The following is a 17,661-nucleotide window of genomic DNA, read 5'->3' on the forward strand; positions in this document are numbered from 1 at the left end:
CTCCTTCGAGGTTTTATATTATGAGGTACTTCGAACAATATGGGTACCCATATTATATTTACTACACGCCGCCTGTTGTCACAAGAGTTACGAGATCCGAACTGTACCTGCAACTTCCTTTTTGAACATAATGTTACATGTATTATAAGTTATAATTTTGATACGACGTAGGTTATAATATTATTGTTGGACTAGGTATTATTCAATAACGCCATTACTTGAAATCTTCTTCAATGTCTTGTACTTACTAGTACTATAATCGCGTATACGCCGCGGTATACTAAAAGTATACACTATTAAACTGTGCATAAAAAAATAAAATTCAAAAACAGGTTAAATTATAGATTTTTATATGATAAATTCGTTAGGTCTATTAGGATAAATTAACTCTTTAAATTTGTAAATTATTATTTAGTATCAAGTCATTGATTTAAAAATAGGTATATTTAAATGTTCTTGAATAGTATATTATTATATTATTTTTTATAAATAACAATTATTAGAAATTCAGTATAATATACATTGAATGCAATATTCAATTGTTTTTTTAAAATAGTTAATGATACCTATACAAAATTTTAATAGTTCTGAAGTGTTATAAATTAATATTATTATATTAAAGTATAAAAAAGTTTCAATAATAATAGTACTAATATATTATATTATTTTGGATTTAAATTTGTATGCTTTTTTGAATTTTAGTTTCTGTAGTGGTGGATTTTTTTTATAAATAATGATTAAATTAAGTTTAGATAACCAAATTAATAAGCTTATTATATTATAAATTAAAATTGTTTTTGTTAATTAAATGAGATTATTCTCAAAACTTCAAGTCAGAATATTAAAAATAAACGTTTCAAACAGTGTTAAAAGTTAAAAGATTAATGATAAACCCATAATAATGAAACACCCCATTAATAAATAAATAATACATATTCAATTTATTAACTGGTTTTTTTTATATTAAATTTATTATAATATGCTTCCTTTAGTTGCGCTCGAGTTTTTTTTTTTAAAGACTTTATTTTAATAAACATTATTCGCATGTTCCTATATATATTACCAACACAAAACAAGGAAATATTATGTGTCAAATTACTACGTTAGTCGTTTTTCTTATACTAAAAGAATACTACAGGATCTTCTATATATAGTGGATGTATGCAGAGATGGCCAACATTTTAGTAGACTTTTGATCGACCTCTGAGTTTTTCTATAGGCTGTTGCGATCGACCAAAACACAAAAAAAGGTTGGCAATAAACAAAAAACATGCATGTTACACTTACTTTTATTTAGAAAATTGTTATTTATTAAGTAATGATAACGTTTCATTTCACAGTTTTACACAAAAAAATAACAAAAATAATCATTTATTTGATTTCTGAAAAAAAATACAAAAGGGAGTCGCGATCGACCTGTTGGCCATTATTTATATATATATGATATACACCTGATAGCTAATGTATAGTTAAACGTATCTGCAGCCTGCTTCGTACATTAGACATACGCACACTAATATTATAATATAATGATTAAGAAAATGTGTTTAAAATAAATATTTTCTATAACAATGGTGTACTACTGTATAGTAGTGGCATAATCCCTTAATTCAACTGGTTTCCAAAAACATATTATTCGTGTGGCACTCGGTAATTGTGTGTTACTAAAAAGTGACGTACTCATATAATAGCCGATCCATGCTATAGAATATTTTAATGAATCGGGCAAAGCCATATGGTTACAGGTTTCGTCGTTTCATTGGGTAATGAGCCAGCGGTCGTTTTAGAGCCTCCGAGCCAAAGACGTAGGACATTCGTCGTCGGCGCGAAAACCATGATTTTTTTATTTATTTCATTTGAATTGCCCAGGAGCAATTTGAGTTTTTTTTTTTTAACATTTGATCAGTCTAAACACTATGTAACAGTGAGCTACTTACTGTTCGGGCCGAATAATTTGTAATAATATAGTTCAGTAAACACCGCATAAATTATAGCTATTAAAGAGGATTTATTTTGTCTGTTATTAGTTTGGCGTATAATATTGTATTTAAGTTTCGGATAGGTTATTTGGATTTCAAATGAAACGATTTTGTAACTGTAGAATATAAATGAGAGTAAAAAAATATTATTTGATTAGAATTCAAATCCGTGAGTTTACATTTTACGCAGTACAAGATATGCACGTGAATTCAAGTATCATCATAATATGTATACGTATTATACCTATATAGTATAGTATTATATCGCTATATTATTTATTATGTTATGAAATTATGGTAACCACGTAGTTATGTAGAAGCTATTAACAATTTGTCAAACCCAACGAATACGTTTATGATTTCGAAAATCCGTTTCAAAAACACTTTTAAAATTAAATATATTTAACCTTTCACTATTAGCTTGTTGATCATTGTTCCCTTCTAGTTTTAAATGCCACCTGTGTTAATTAAAGTACGCCCACCGGGCACGAACCATTTCCTTAATTATCTAACGCGTAAACTGAACTTTTAAACCAACAGTTTGGCTCTCTTTTGTTATTCACATGGATGCATGAAAAATCATTAGGTACTGACTGAAAAAGAAATCCATAAATAGAGTTACCAGGTATTTATTTTGGTTTTGTTCGAAAAATAATTATTGTTGATATTTTCTCAGATGTCATATATATAATATATATATATATTTTGAAATTTAATTCATAATACCTTGAGGTTTTTTTTTTAATTATTTAATTTTAGACTCTAATTATTTACTTTGACACACGTTCAGAATAGAAATTCTTACTGTATTATTACCTTTTAACCTTACTACACAAATGCAGTAGCAAGTACACATACAGAGTATTCCGTATATGGCGTGTAAAAAATGTGTATCACGCTCTTCGATTCTTAGTATGTATTATATAATATTATACACGATATAGGTATTACCAATTATATTGATAGCTAAAAATCGTAATTAATTAACCCACGGACATCGTTGATTTATTTCAGTTATTGGAGCTATTGAACTTATTTAGGTAGATACCTATCTACAATAATATATATATATAGGTAGGTTAATATCGTAAAAAAATCAAATAATATATTGCATTAAAAATGCTATGGGTGGTTAACACGCAATACAATCAAAATTAATATCCTTGTGTTAAAAAAAAAAAATGCATATTTATTATAAATTATAATATAATTGTCACAAAAAATTGTAATGATACAAATTTATTAAATTCCGTCTAGTTTTTGTTACCTCGGCTGCTGGGTCATTAGTCATTTTTCCAAAAAAAATTTTTTTGAATGTATCTAACCTCTCTCTACGACCAGTTTAACCGGTTGCCGTAGTATTATATACGGTGAATGAGAAAATGGTAAAACAAGATGATACACATGTAATACGTACATTTTAATTTTATTTTTATTACATTAGCTCGATTGTTGGTGAAAGCCAAGTGATAAATTAGAAAATTGTATTAACCAAATGCCGATTTCTAGATTAACTGGGCCTCCTCAAATATTAGTTTAGTAATAAATAAAAACAAATGGATATCTTGTACCCTACACATATTTTTGTATTTGCCCGAATTATTTATTGAACCCAAATATTTATTTCGGCTCTCACCTTTAAAGGAGTATCGACTTACTTTTATATTTATCGGTTTTTATAATGCATTAAAAATTGTGATAATCGTATCATTTGATTTACATCTATTATATTATAGTGTACGAGTAATAAACATTTGTAGCAAATTTAATACTATCAAATTTTACTTTCTATGTAGATCGTTTAAAAGAGTACCTACCTACATTATAGATTATAATTATTAAATCGAGCAAATTAATTACGGGTTAGGTTACGTTTTTCGACCGGAATCTCGTCGGAATTCTGACCGTTTAGCGGTCTGCCGCTCATGAGTGTTGTGCGAGAGCAAGACTATACCCGGATTATTATTTAGACCGCGGTCCTAAAACAGTCAAAGTAGAGGGCTAGCATAGAGTCTCGACAGCTGCCGTGGTTGATGGTTGATACCATATATTATACTGTTATAGTATTATACAGAATAAAGTGAATAAACACTATTGGTATATCGGAAACAGGAAAAATATTCATGCGATTGTTTATTAACGGAATTATGAGATCGTGAAATTAATACGATATCATGTTACTGTGGATAATACGATATTTTAGAGGTAGGTACATCATGGTCCAAATATTACTATTATGTATATACCGGTAGACGACGATGACGACGACGGGATACCTCATATTATTACTATTCACGATCGAAGAGCGCGGTGGCGGGAATCGTAACATTCGTAACACCGCGGCGGCGTCGTCGGCATCGCTGTTGGCGTCTACCTGTCTGTCCAGTTTTTGCAAAACACATGCTCTTCGACGGTACATATAACGCGCACACCGTTGGCATGGGTTCAATCGGGTCATCGGGGAACCGTGTTTTACGTCGGGTCGTTATTAAAACATAATAAATCACCGCGGCGGCTCGAATCCACGCGCGAATACGGAGACGAAGCCGTATTATAATGTTATATAATATTATATATGTACATAGCCTATATATATATATATATATATATATATAATATATAAATTATATGAAACGCGCTCGCGGTGTGCCCCCATACTATATATATATATATATATATAATATATATACCTAATAATATATCATGGCGTACGAAATAAGTAAAATACGTTCCATTCCGGCCCTTTCGCCTTGATCCATATTGCAACGCGTCGCGCACGCCATGTATTAATCGCGATCTATCTGTATTTGTATATTATATATTTAAAATAATATCATAATATACACTGCAGGCGTACTAGTATATTATTAGTACTTGAGTTGTAACGACGACGGTAATATAGAGTAATATAATATTATGCTGTATTAATAACGATAATATATATGTAGGTATACGTACGAACATCGAATACAGGTGTGTGTGTGCCGACTGTCGGGCGCGCGTCTCGTTTTAATCGTCATCGATATTGTAATATTTCTCGCTGCAGTTGTTTGACTAGCCACCTCGGCGATCAAAAGAGAGACCCGATGGCGCGCTCGAGAAGAGTGCCGATTAATAGTGCACACGCGATAATAGATATCATATTATTATTATTATCATTATATAGACATATCGACCGGCTCACATTATATAATATTATTCAAACCTTATTGCTTTGCGTATATTATAATATATAGATTTCGGTTTTTGGAGTGTATACCACACATACATAGGTGTATATATATTATATATTTATTATCGGACTGCGTGCAGTAGACTGTTGAATGCGTAACACTTGTATCACTAATATCATTATAATATTATTATAATAATGTGTATTATTATTAATATTACATAGTCATATACAATTGATGTCTAGAGCCAGTGCGATCGGACTTTTTATCTCGGGACAGTTTATAAACATTTATAGACCGATTCGGCCGCATAAAGACGCGAAGTAATTGTACGAGGCGCCGTTCTATGAAAAATAATTTTAAAGAAGAAATATCACTGGTGTTGGTCACAGTAATAGTTAATAATTATCCACTGAACGTTATTATATGGCAAAATATTTCGAGTCTAATCGGTATATTGCTCCGAGAGATTAACGAAACAATTTTTGGCGCACACACACACACACACACACACACACACACACACACACACTCACATACACACCATACACTTACATTTATGATATATAGGTATTATAATAATACACGCATTAATGCATTATGCTTGCTTACTATTATAATACGCCTTATTATTATATTTTGGCTCGGTTTTATAACTGTACAGTGCAGGTAGGTAACATCTTACTTCCTACAAATTATGATTTTCACATTCACATTATAGCTAAGTATATATTTTCTAATATCGCAGGTCACTGTATACACCATTGCAGAGTGTTATATTCATTTTATTTTATACGATTCCTTTTTTTAAAGTTACATTTTGTTTAGCAGAAATAATATGTATGATTGAACATTGCAATTTCTCTAGTGATTGAAAAGGTTATATAGTTATATAATATAGCCATCAAAACTAGATTTAGGTTCAATTATCAAAACGTATTTATTTACATCAATGACCCAGATCTAATAACTAACTGCCAATAAAAAAAAAAAAAAAAAAACAGTTTACATTACAATTTCTTATAATAATCAATCATTGGGGAAGTAAAATTATTTATCGAGGACGATGACAAGAGAACCTTGGATTTTCGATAAAAAAAATACAACAAAATTACATCGACGCTGCAGTTCAACTGTAATTTGTTCTTTTAAACATGTACACAGTATATCGTGCATGAGTCTATTGTAATAATTGACTGACAAAATTGATTTCTAGTTAAAAAATATTACTTTGCTTGCTAAGTTTGTAGATAATTATTTCAATTTAAAATTATTAGTTGAAAACAGCTGTATAGGTATACATACACAATCTTATAATTTGGTTATTTTCAGTCTTAAACTTTATAATAGTTTAGTATTTTGAAAAATTAAATATCAGAAGAATCTTATAACTTTATCATAAAGTATATAATTTTCAATGAATGGTTGATGAAAAAAATAAAATTTTAAAAGGGGACAAAAGTATTTATAAATGTCATTAAATTATTATTTGGTTTTATTCATATAGTGAACTTTTTTGTTTGATCTTATTGCTAAATGATTATGTAAGTACATGATTTTTTTCAGAACTGGCGTGTTAGCCACTTAAATCACTGATGAGTTTTGGGGGCGTTGCCATTCTCATTCATTATGACACTCCTCACACTCATAATAATATCCTGCGACCTACTTATCTTTTATTCGCAAATACGTTACTTATAGTCTATTGGGTTGATTATTTTTGTATAATTTTAAATACAGATCGATTTATGCGGGAGTGAGAGAATGAGAAATAAAAGTCTAACCATTATGTGTCAGAGACCCGTTAGGTAAGATTGTCCTCTGCAGTCTGCTTGCAGCATAGTATAATCAGGTCTCAATCGTGAGTTTTTAAAGCACAATTAATCAAACTGAAAATATTTTTTAGTGGACGTGGTGGACGGTTGCTTTGTGTGTGCAACCGAATGCCGTTACCCATTAAAAACTAATGGCGTGCAATACCCGGACTTTTATAAAATGATCGGAGGAAATAATAATATGTAATATTATCTTCCTGTTCCTTGTCATAATGACCTCACGCATTAAAATGACCGATATATTGAATCTGGTAGTATACTATACATTAAACACTAATACACTATACACACATAATACTCGCGTATTATTATTTACGACGAACAAACACAATAACCATTAAGTAACAATATAGCTGCGAAATGGAAAGTATAAATATCTTTATGAAAAAAAAAAATTAAATAGAACGATAATTATTATTCCCAAAAAGTTCCGCTATCGGTTAAAACCAAAATTAATCCAATCAACAAACGAATTACGATTTATTTGAACAAATATTTTATTTTTTTATCGTTCATCCAAAGAGTAAGGCAATAGTTAAGCATATCGAATAAAACCGTATCGAAATAAAAAATAAAAATATACTCATGTGCAGATAAGTAAGTATTCAACGACAAACGACTACAATCACGGGACTATAGAATATAATATGCAAGTATTAATCATGATTATAATTTTACTATAGTACTGTGTACCTTTGTGACTTTAAGTTTTCAAATAATTTATTACTGTATACCTACGCTTGTAAATTAGCGATACTTTTATGTTTTTGTAACGACCCGGTATCCATAAAGTGTTAACATATTTACTTTTCGATTTGATAATTTAACAATACGCCATCGTAAAGTTTATTACAGCAAATAGACGCTTTCTATATAATGGTATTCTGTATCCAACTAAAGTGTATGATATTATATTATATTATAAGGTACCTACTCGTAAAATGCACTGTTATAATATTGCGGGGACAGTGTACACGAAAAAATAGAGAGTGTCAATGTACGTGACCGAAGTATGAAATGGTTATATTAGGACGGTCACTGGGAAAAAAAAAAATGTATACATATACGATGTACACACATTCATATGTCATGTTTTGCATAGAATAACAATGCGTGAAGATGCACACATATTATGCTAAGGACGGACGAGATGAGTAAATAGTAATAATAATAATAATAATGAAAAAACTCGTTTGAATATTATTACACGATAGGATATTGTATTCGAATATTATACCAAGGTCAACAAAACAGAAAGGTGACGTGCTAATATGGTCACTGTCGCGCGGAGACAAATCACAAATCATATTATTTTAAACGTGCGACCGTTGATATTGACTAATGCGTATAGAGATGTTACCTAGTTGTGATATTTACTTTTGGCGAAGTAAACGACACATTATCGTTGTTTGAAGTTATAGCTAGCGTCTAACTACACGACGGCGACGACGGCGACAACGACAATAAAATTTGTCGTATAAATAATCGCGACACAGGCGTACATTAATTACATGACGTTATAGTAACTATTAGTAACGTCATCGGAGTGACGCAATAAATATTCTTTAAAATATATTTTATAGGAGGAATGAAAAAAAAAAAAATACGAAAAACAATTATAACCTTTAAATAATATTGACCACTGGCGAAACTTTAAATTATTAACCTCGTTCGGCGGCAATAATGATATTATTACGACGGGATCAGTGTTTCGCAATGATTTCGTGACGTGCTCGTTGTGTCCGACAGCAGAAACGTATTTTAATGATTTATATAATATTCGTTTTGTGAGTTATTGCTTGCTATACACTTATCCCTATTAAACAATGAAAATTAGCGAAAAAAATATAATAATAATATTAACAAATCACAATATAATATTGGCCATTGGTGCAATGTGAATTATAGCTATATGGTTGGTAATATCAGCTATAAACCGATATACCTAATAATAATGTACAGTATATGTAAGTCCACCGATAATAACAATACGATATTATATATAGGCAAACACTTTCTAGGATAACTGATAAGTATCTATCGGACACGACCGTTTGTAGGTGAGTAGGTGACCGACAATTATTATTATTATACATCGAAGCCCGCTGTTTTATTTTAAAAATGTTATCGTGTGTCTATAACCTATAATACAGTTATAATAATAATTATAAGGCTATATTATAGGTTTACATTCTATACAATAGTTAAATCCTCACGAAGGTTGCATATCTTTATAAAAATATCCAAGTATAAATAAATTACGGGTGCAAAAATGTTCGTCAAATAGCTAATTCATGATCGATAAAAAATTCCTAAATTATTAATGAGCTAATAAGATTAATATTTTTCATATCGTATGTTTGTAGTAGAGTTGATAAAACGATATTGCAATTTAAATGATGCCTTAAAAATAAAAATATTATAAATAATAAAAATCTGCTATTTTATTTTTTGATTCTAATCTTATCTTGCACAATGCTGCGATACATTTTAAATTTAAAAATTTTTTTTCGTAATTTATGATTGTAACGGTGGCACAATTTTTCTATGAATATTGAATACCTATTTTTAAGCGATGGCAAAATATATGTGACGCAATATTTCATTTACGTTTTGTGGAAGACAATACTATTTCAGATGAAGGTTTTTTTTTAATTGCCCTTAAAATTTTATTCTTAGGTTTATACAATCTTAATATACAATCTTAATAGAATTCTTAGCTTATCACCAATCGATTGACCACACACACTTGATTATAGACACTTCTTTTTATTTAAACATGATTTTTGATTAGATGTAAGTATATTTTTTTATGTGTTTTTTTCTTTAGACACCTACCACTAACATTTAACACCATTAAATTATGAGTAATGTATTCAAACATTGAGCGAATTTTTGTACATAATATAACAGTTATGTTCACATATAGCTTTAGGGATGTTTAAACCTATCAAAATAGTTGATATCATATATTTGAAATTGTTATCGATTTTTTTAATCAAAGAAAAAATGTTTATTTTATTTTATGTTGTGTTTGAGTAACACCGATAAAATTTGAATATTTTTAATATTACAATAATTATTCACTTATTTATAATAAATAATAAGTTTATAAAAGTTTTACATATTGCTTCATATCAGTGTCATAATTTATTCATACTGCAGTTCTTATACACGTTTGTTACGTTAACTCAGGAGATAAACTTAATATAAATTAGTTGTAGTAATGAAATAAATTATAGATTATGCTCGTATGTTCATTGTAATTTTCATATTTTTCAAATTTATTTAATGTAGCATATACAATATACACGAAGCATCTAATTATTCCACACTATATTTTTAATCAAGAGTTCAGAAAAAAAAATAATACATAGGTACCGTCCGTATTACGTTCCAAACAAACGTGTAAAATATCATCACTGACATTGCAGCTTATCGCGTACACAAATCAATATGGGTCATACACGCATGATTAATTATACTGGTTGTATCGCATTAAAGTCTTATTTTTTTTTTTTATCTTCAATAATAGTATGTTATAACGATTATGTAGTTAACTAATTGGTGGTTAAAATAAATTATCGTCTGGCAGATAGAAATTACGTGGTGTGAAAAATTGATTTTCTCATATTAACACCCTGCACAGTGCACCTACTGTATCCAGTGACCTCTCAATGAAATGGGCGTACCCCATATTGCATATACAGACGTGCAATAGTCACTGTTCGTGATTCCTTTACGATAAGTCGAAAAGGTCGCAATATTCGGAGGCGCCACGTACTATATAGGTACGATGCAATAACAATAATAATTACATGGAATTAATGATTATTTTTTATTTTATTCGATGCGAATCGACTCGCCGAATGCTATAACTACACATGATACAGAGATAATAAAATCGGTAATTGAAAGCGTTGTTTAAGGTTAGGTTTCCAGCCGCATAGTTTTTAAGTGCAACACCAATTATTTCTGTCCGGCGATTTCGGACTGACGTTAGGAATACGGAAATATACAAGTACGTTTTTTTGGGTTATATATTTTAAAGTTATTTCAGCGTGCACATTACAATTTACAACTTTTATTCTTTTTTTTGAATAGCATCAACCAGTTTTTTAACACCAGATTAGGATCGACAGAGTTTTCAAGTAATTTTCACCTGATCTAACCTTGGCTCCAAAACCAAAAATTGAGTTTAAATTTAAATTATTGAATTGTTTTCAAAGATTTCACGTTTTTTTATTTTTTTATTTTACTATCCCATAGCGATCTACGTGTGCGCCAGTCGCCGAGGGACGGTCGTCACCGCTGGATGATAATATGCGATTTATATAATATATATATTATATTAAACATCGATATAATACTTCTGCAGTTTTGCACGTGGTTCGGCGTTTCATTAAGCAACGCTGTCGTATGAAATTCGCAACACTATTTTTGTTAGGTATACAATACATAATAATAATATGAACGTATATAAAGTTGAAAAATACGAGCGGGCCGAGATACACATATATTATATGTGATATGCACATATTATATTTAGGTAGATACCTACCAACAAATATAAAATATTATGCGTACTGTAGTAGTGCCGAGTCCATCGGACACGCAAACTCATAATTTATTTACACTCGCAAAAAGGGACAGAACGTATTTATGATAAGTGTATGTGTGTGTGTATTATACATTTTATTCGTGTATAATATATGATTTACGATCGATCGCGTTTCGCGAAATCCCGCACCTGTGTCGATCGGATCGGAGCGGCGCGTGTTTCCCGGCGGGGTTGTTCCGCCTCTTTTGCGCCGCGGCTTCACAGTCGCACACGATTGTCGTGCAACGCGGCGCGTGGTAACCGCTCGCTAAGTTTTACGGTCGTTGTTATTATTATTATTGATGTTATTTCGTTTTTCGAACACAACCGGTGGTCGGTTAATGAGTAATAATAAAAATGATAATTATCGTTATTACACCGCTATTATCTGTGGCCGACGTCGAGACCGTGATGTCAAGCGTCAACGACGACGCCGAACAGTAATGAATCGGTAATAATAATCATACATTTTTTATGGCTAATATAATGGCATAATAATATTATCAATATCGCATAACGACCGACGGCGTTGCCGTAATATGTTTCTGCACAATATCGCCGTATTATTATATCTGCAGGCTGTGGTGGTGCGGACGACGGCGATCGCTGTGGTACTCTCTTCGTCGGGTCCCGCGTAGAAAGGTTCACGCATGATTGATATGCCGGTGGCGGCGCCAAGGACGAGCGCAAAATAAGAGAAAAAAAATGAAATCCAACATACGTCCTTGCATCGGCCGAATTCCCAGCTATCAGCGAACACCCACTTACCCACCAGAGCATTATATTATGCATACTGTGTGATGTACGACCCGATCAGGTGACTTGACCGGAGGCGCTCGCTGCTGCCGCAGACGGTCGTCGGGGTTTGCGATAATGTTATTGCGACCATATACAGAGTGATTATATTATGCGGTTCACCCTAAATGTTATTCCTTTAATAATTGATTTAATAAAATTCTGGTTTTCGGACTGTACGAACCAATACAAATTTCTTTATTCTAATGAGAATCACCATTTTTTCTCTCTTTAAATTGTTGAGCAGATGACTTTTCGAAGATTTTTACGCAACTATGGTATTATAGTAATTAATACTAATTTATTGACATATAACTCGAAAAATTGTCTTAATCTATTAATAGTGTTAATATAGTGGTATTAAATATCACATAAATGTTATATTGTTGTAAAATCATTTTCTAAGCGCTATTATAATTAATATTTATATATACATTTGAATTACCCATTATAGAAACTAAATTCGTTTGGATTTTAATTTAATTACATAAACAGTTCCATCTAAAAAAATATCAACTTGCTAGTTTACGATGAAAAAAGTTATTTCTCATTTGATTGAAGAATAGTTTGTATTGCAGCTACAATGCCACAGGAACTCATTAAATTCTATGACTGCAAAATCCACGTGTGGTGAGCATGCTCGGCCAATCATCCTGTATACATAATAGTGACCGATGTTGATGTCGTATACCTATTATTGGGTATGCATGTATATAGTATGAATATAGGCGTCAAATTATATTATAATATTACGTTCCACGGCGTGCGTGCTAAAAACGAATCGACCATTTCATAAGCGATTGTAATGATATAATAATGTTCGTATTATTACGCATATAAAGTGTGCACTGCAAAAATGTCCGGTGAGATTGCAACGGCAATATTTATTTTATTTTTTTTTTACTATCATGATCTAGGAAACTGCTGGCTGCCGAGTAGAGCGAAGTTGTTGTACTTTCGTGTTTGGCAGCCGCATGCGGAAACCCACACCGACCGCGATTTTTATATGTTTTTTAATAACCGATTATTGTTATCGTCGTACGGTATCTGCACTTCGCAAGTGTGATAATGGTATATAGAATGTACATTTAAGTCAGTTGTGCGTTTGCCAGTTTGCCACCCACAAGTGCATTGTATATCTAACTTCTACACCTTATTATACAGATGTTTTTGCGTATATTTTAATAATATCCAGAATATATAAGTATGTTTTGGTATCGATTTACTCAACGCCGAGTCGTAATTATAATTGTTCAGTTTGATCAAGCAGTATATTATTATTATAATACACATTATATGTATTACTTATTTATACTAATTAAATACCTACTTTTGTTTCGATATTACTTTTTGTGGGATCCGTTTTTCCATATTAGGAAATCCATAAATATTATAGAAGAAAGTGTGTTTAAAATAAACTTATAAGATTTAAATTTATAGTGACATTTTAAAGACAAAAATAAAAGCTAAAACCATTAAAAAAAAATCAGTTTAGGTATATTTTTATTTTATTTTTAAACAGTATAGAACAAGTGCGGTATATCGTATCGTTTTAATGTAAGAATTATTTTTCAAAAATAAATATTAAATTGATATAATCAATTTATCATTTTTTAATATTTCTAATCATTATGTAACACACAACGTAATTATTAATGACTTTTATGAACTTTTACTTAAATTTTTAGAAGGTAAACAGCTGCAATAGTGATCTTACATGCAAATTTACTTTTCAAACACTATTGCATTTCTCAAAAACTAGTTTTGTAGATTCATATCAATAATTCATTGCTTTATAATGGTGTTTAGTGACGTTTGTATTTTAAATTTATAACTTTATTTTGATGTACCCATAATATCTATACCTACTTCTTTAATTGTATGATTTAATATTTATATTTGACACACTGTTTACAGTTTACATATAAAATAATTTCAAACAAACCATGTAAACATAGTGTTCACATAAAAAGCTTATTCTTATAGTTTGCTAAATTCAGTCTGAACATTAATTTTAATTTTGAATATTCTATATTATGTTCAATTTGACTGTAGCAACCTATTTTTTTTTTTTTTACCAGTTGTTATGGACTAGCTATTTATAAGTACATAATAACCATACGAGAGTTATACTTATGCGCCTACAAACTTAAGCGATCTACTATTCGACCCTCGTCAGATTAGAAATAATACTTGTTATTTGTATCATCGACGATCGATTAAATCCGAACGAGAATTTCGAAATTTTGGCAACAGCATAATATGGTGATAGCCCACGGGCTGAATATTGTTCCAAAGTAATTGCCATCGTATATTGCATTAGCTTATGGTTATCCAGTTTTTTTTTTAAATGTTACCTATATCGATTTTCAAGGATAACTCTGTGGAAAATGTAGATCAATTATTTTTTAAACGAAAAAAAAACTTTATTTGACAAAATGTACCGTACGGCGTTGTTGCGAAGTTTTCAGGTCAACAAACCCATGCATTTTTTTTTATCACCTGGATTATTATATGGACCATACAATCATTCAAAACGAGATAACTTGGCCTTGTGCTGGATTGACAGCTTGCCTGCCGCCTTACGATAATTATCGTGTCCGCACATTGTCGAAAGTGTATTAACATTTAACACACACACACACACACCATATTTATGTGTGAAGATTATTTTATTCATATTATTAGACATTCATAATATGTATATAAGCCGGGCGCGCACGGTGTGGGCTTATTTGGTTCTTCTTCGGGTCCACGCGCGGCTGAGGTGTGAAACTTCCAAAACTCCTCTTCTCCGTCACAATGGAGCGCTGTCATCCGAATTTCTCGGACGTCACAAGCGTACACTGCTGAATATAATAACAATAATATATATAATATTTGACGTGTCGACATTATGATATTTATTTGATGAATTAAATAGCCTACGGATCTCGCCCGATGGGAGTTTAGGTATATCGTCGATGCAGTACCAATTTACGGGAGGAATTCTGCGCTGAATATATACAAATATCTATAGGTATATATATATATATATATCATGTAGGTACGTATAAAATATATGGGAACAGATTAATTCGTATTGTCATATTTTTGAATGAAATAAAACTATTATATTGTATAGTCGATATATATATATTTTTTTAATATAAGCCTTACATATTTTTTACTGGATTAAATCATTAATGGCCGCTGCAAGGTATAGTAAGTTAAAAAAAAATAATAATATTATAATAATGCATAGTATTATATGTTCAATATTGTGACAAATATGTATATAGGTACAATGATAGAGAATAGTGTGCATAATCTAATCGTGCAAGATACATCACGTAAACCAATATAATTACCGATATATTAGTCTTTATAACAACGATATTATATACCATTCATACGAACTTTTACTTATAACAATACATGATATTGACCTCTCTTTGCGTTCAGTCGTCATCGTTAATGTCGTTTTGCGTTGTCGACAGTCGCAAGTGGAGGCGTTTACAGCGAATAATGTTGTCAAATTTCCTGGTATAACATTGAATAATTTATGAGACCCGCCTAGCATTGCAAAGCAACTTAAGGATAATTAAAACAACCCTGGTTTTTTGTATTGAATTTTCATTTACACATTGTAATATTCTCATCCGAATAGTGTACCTATTTATCTAAAATTAATTCAAAAAACAGAAAGACACGGGATCTGCGGGTTCATAACTTACTGATTTGCATACTCGTCAGTCGTCAAGTTGTAGAATTTCATATTATTGCAAACATTAAATGTACCTAATGTTTATAAATTTAAAACTTTAAATATTACACTTGAAGCGTTGTCCACCATATATCTGTCACCTATGTTTATTATAATAATAACTATAATAGTATAGTTTTGAACATCACAGAGACTTAAACGACCGTATACGTAATTACATCAATTAAAATTATATGTTAATTATACAGTCAAAAAATGTAATATCGTACTTTATATAGATTGTGAAATAAAAGCTTTGTGTATTAAAGTGATTTGGCTTTTCTACAATTATATTCTACATTTTAGTAAAGTCGTACTCACTACTCACCGCAACTGGCTATGAGGATATCTTTACTAGGGCTTCACCGTTTTTGACCAAAATGTACCCTTCCTTTTTCGGCCAGTACCCACACTTATGTGATGTAAAACGCTATCGAATCAGTTATAGTGTAGTATCAAAATGTTTTGTGTGACGATGACGAAAAATAAAAAAAAAAATACTGTGGTTACTTGACTTTCAACGAATGCATATTTTTTTAACAACATTATTATTATGTAGGACATAGGTATTATAAAATTATATGAACTTTTATTCAACTATTGTATTAGGATCCCTTAACTCTCAACATATTCATGAATGCATATTTTATTAGTATTGTAAGATTAAATTAATGTTTATTCGATTAATTTAATATTTTATAACAGTTCATTGCTAATTGTTTTATTTTATTATTTTTTCACACAGTTGTAGGTAATAATGTTAGTAAAAAACTACTGACCGAAAAATGACACTGGCCAAAAAGGGCGCTGCCCCTATACTATACAAGCATTACCTATATAATTACTCTACACGGGTGTGTACGTATTTTGTGTCAGGATAACCCTCTCGAATTCGATCATCACAGATGGGGCGAATTTGAGAATCTTCCTGTTGAACACTCTCCAAGCGTACTTAAATTTTATTTTTGTTATATTTCAAAACGTTTGTAATACTGACTGTTACTAATTAGCAAAAATTATTATGTTTAATGTTTACTTATTAAGATGGGGATTGACCAAGTCACAATATCGCCTCCCTCATAACAATAGGTCACTACTGGATGAATGATGAGTAAGATTCAAAGAAAACTTATTTTGACTAAAGGAAATGTAATTTTGTAATTAAGTGATTTAGGTTTATAATAAAAAGTTCACTAAATCAATTGTACGACATTATTAATAATATAGTATGACATATTATCGGTTATCTAAGGGTTAATAGATTAGAAGTGATAAATAATTATATAGTAATTTATCTAATGTTAGGTAGGTACTTGTTAGATGGCATATATTATTTTGAAACCGGTCCAGATCAATGATCATAACACCTTGTACCTTTTACTTTGCAAAGACAGTATTAGATCACAATAAATTAATTGCAATAAAAATGCAGCGTTAAAAATATTTAATTATATATATATTTATACACATGGATAATGTTTTTTGTAAGTCCTACATGTGAGGGTACTCATTTTTTATTCAATGCAGTGGGCTT

The 17,661-nt window shown here is 30.6% G+C and overlaps 1 protein-coding gene across 1 annotated transcript in view; it reads left to right on the forward strand.

Annotated features, from left to right (window-relative positions):
- Nucleotides 1-17,661, forward strand: part of LOC107167151 (uncharacterized) — a 90,463-nt gene that overhangs the window by 1,233 nt on the left and 71,569 nt on the right. The window lies entirely within an intron of this gene.

This window comes from Diuraphis noxia, unplaced genomic scaffold, assembly GCF_037042655.1.
Source record: "Diuraphis noxia isolate RWA-SAM2 unplaced genomic scaffold, SU_Dnox_SAM2 contig0002, whole genome shotgun sequence".
Classification (NCBI taxonomy): Eukaryota; Metazoa; Arthropoda; class Insecta; order Hemiptera; family Aphididae; genus Diuraphis; species Diuraphis noxia.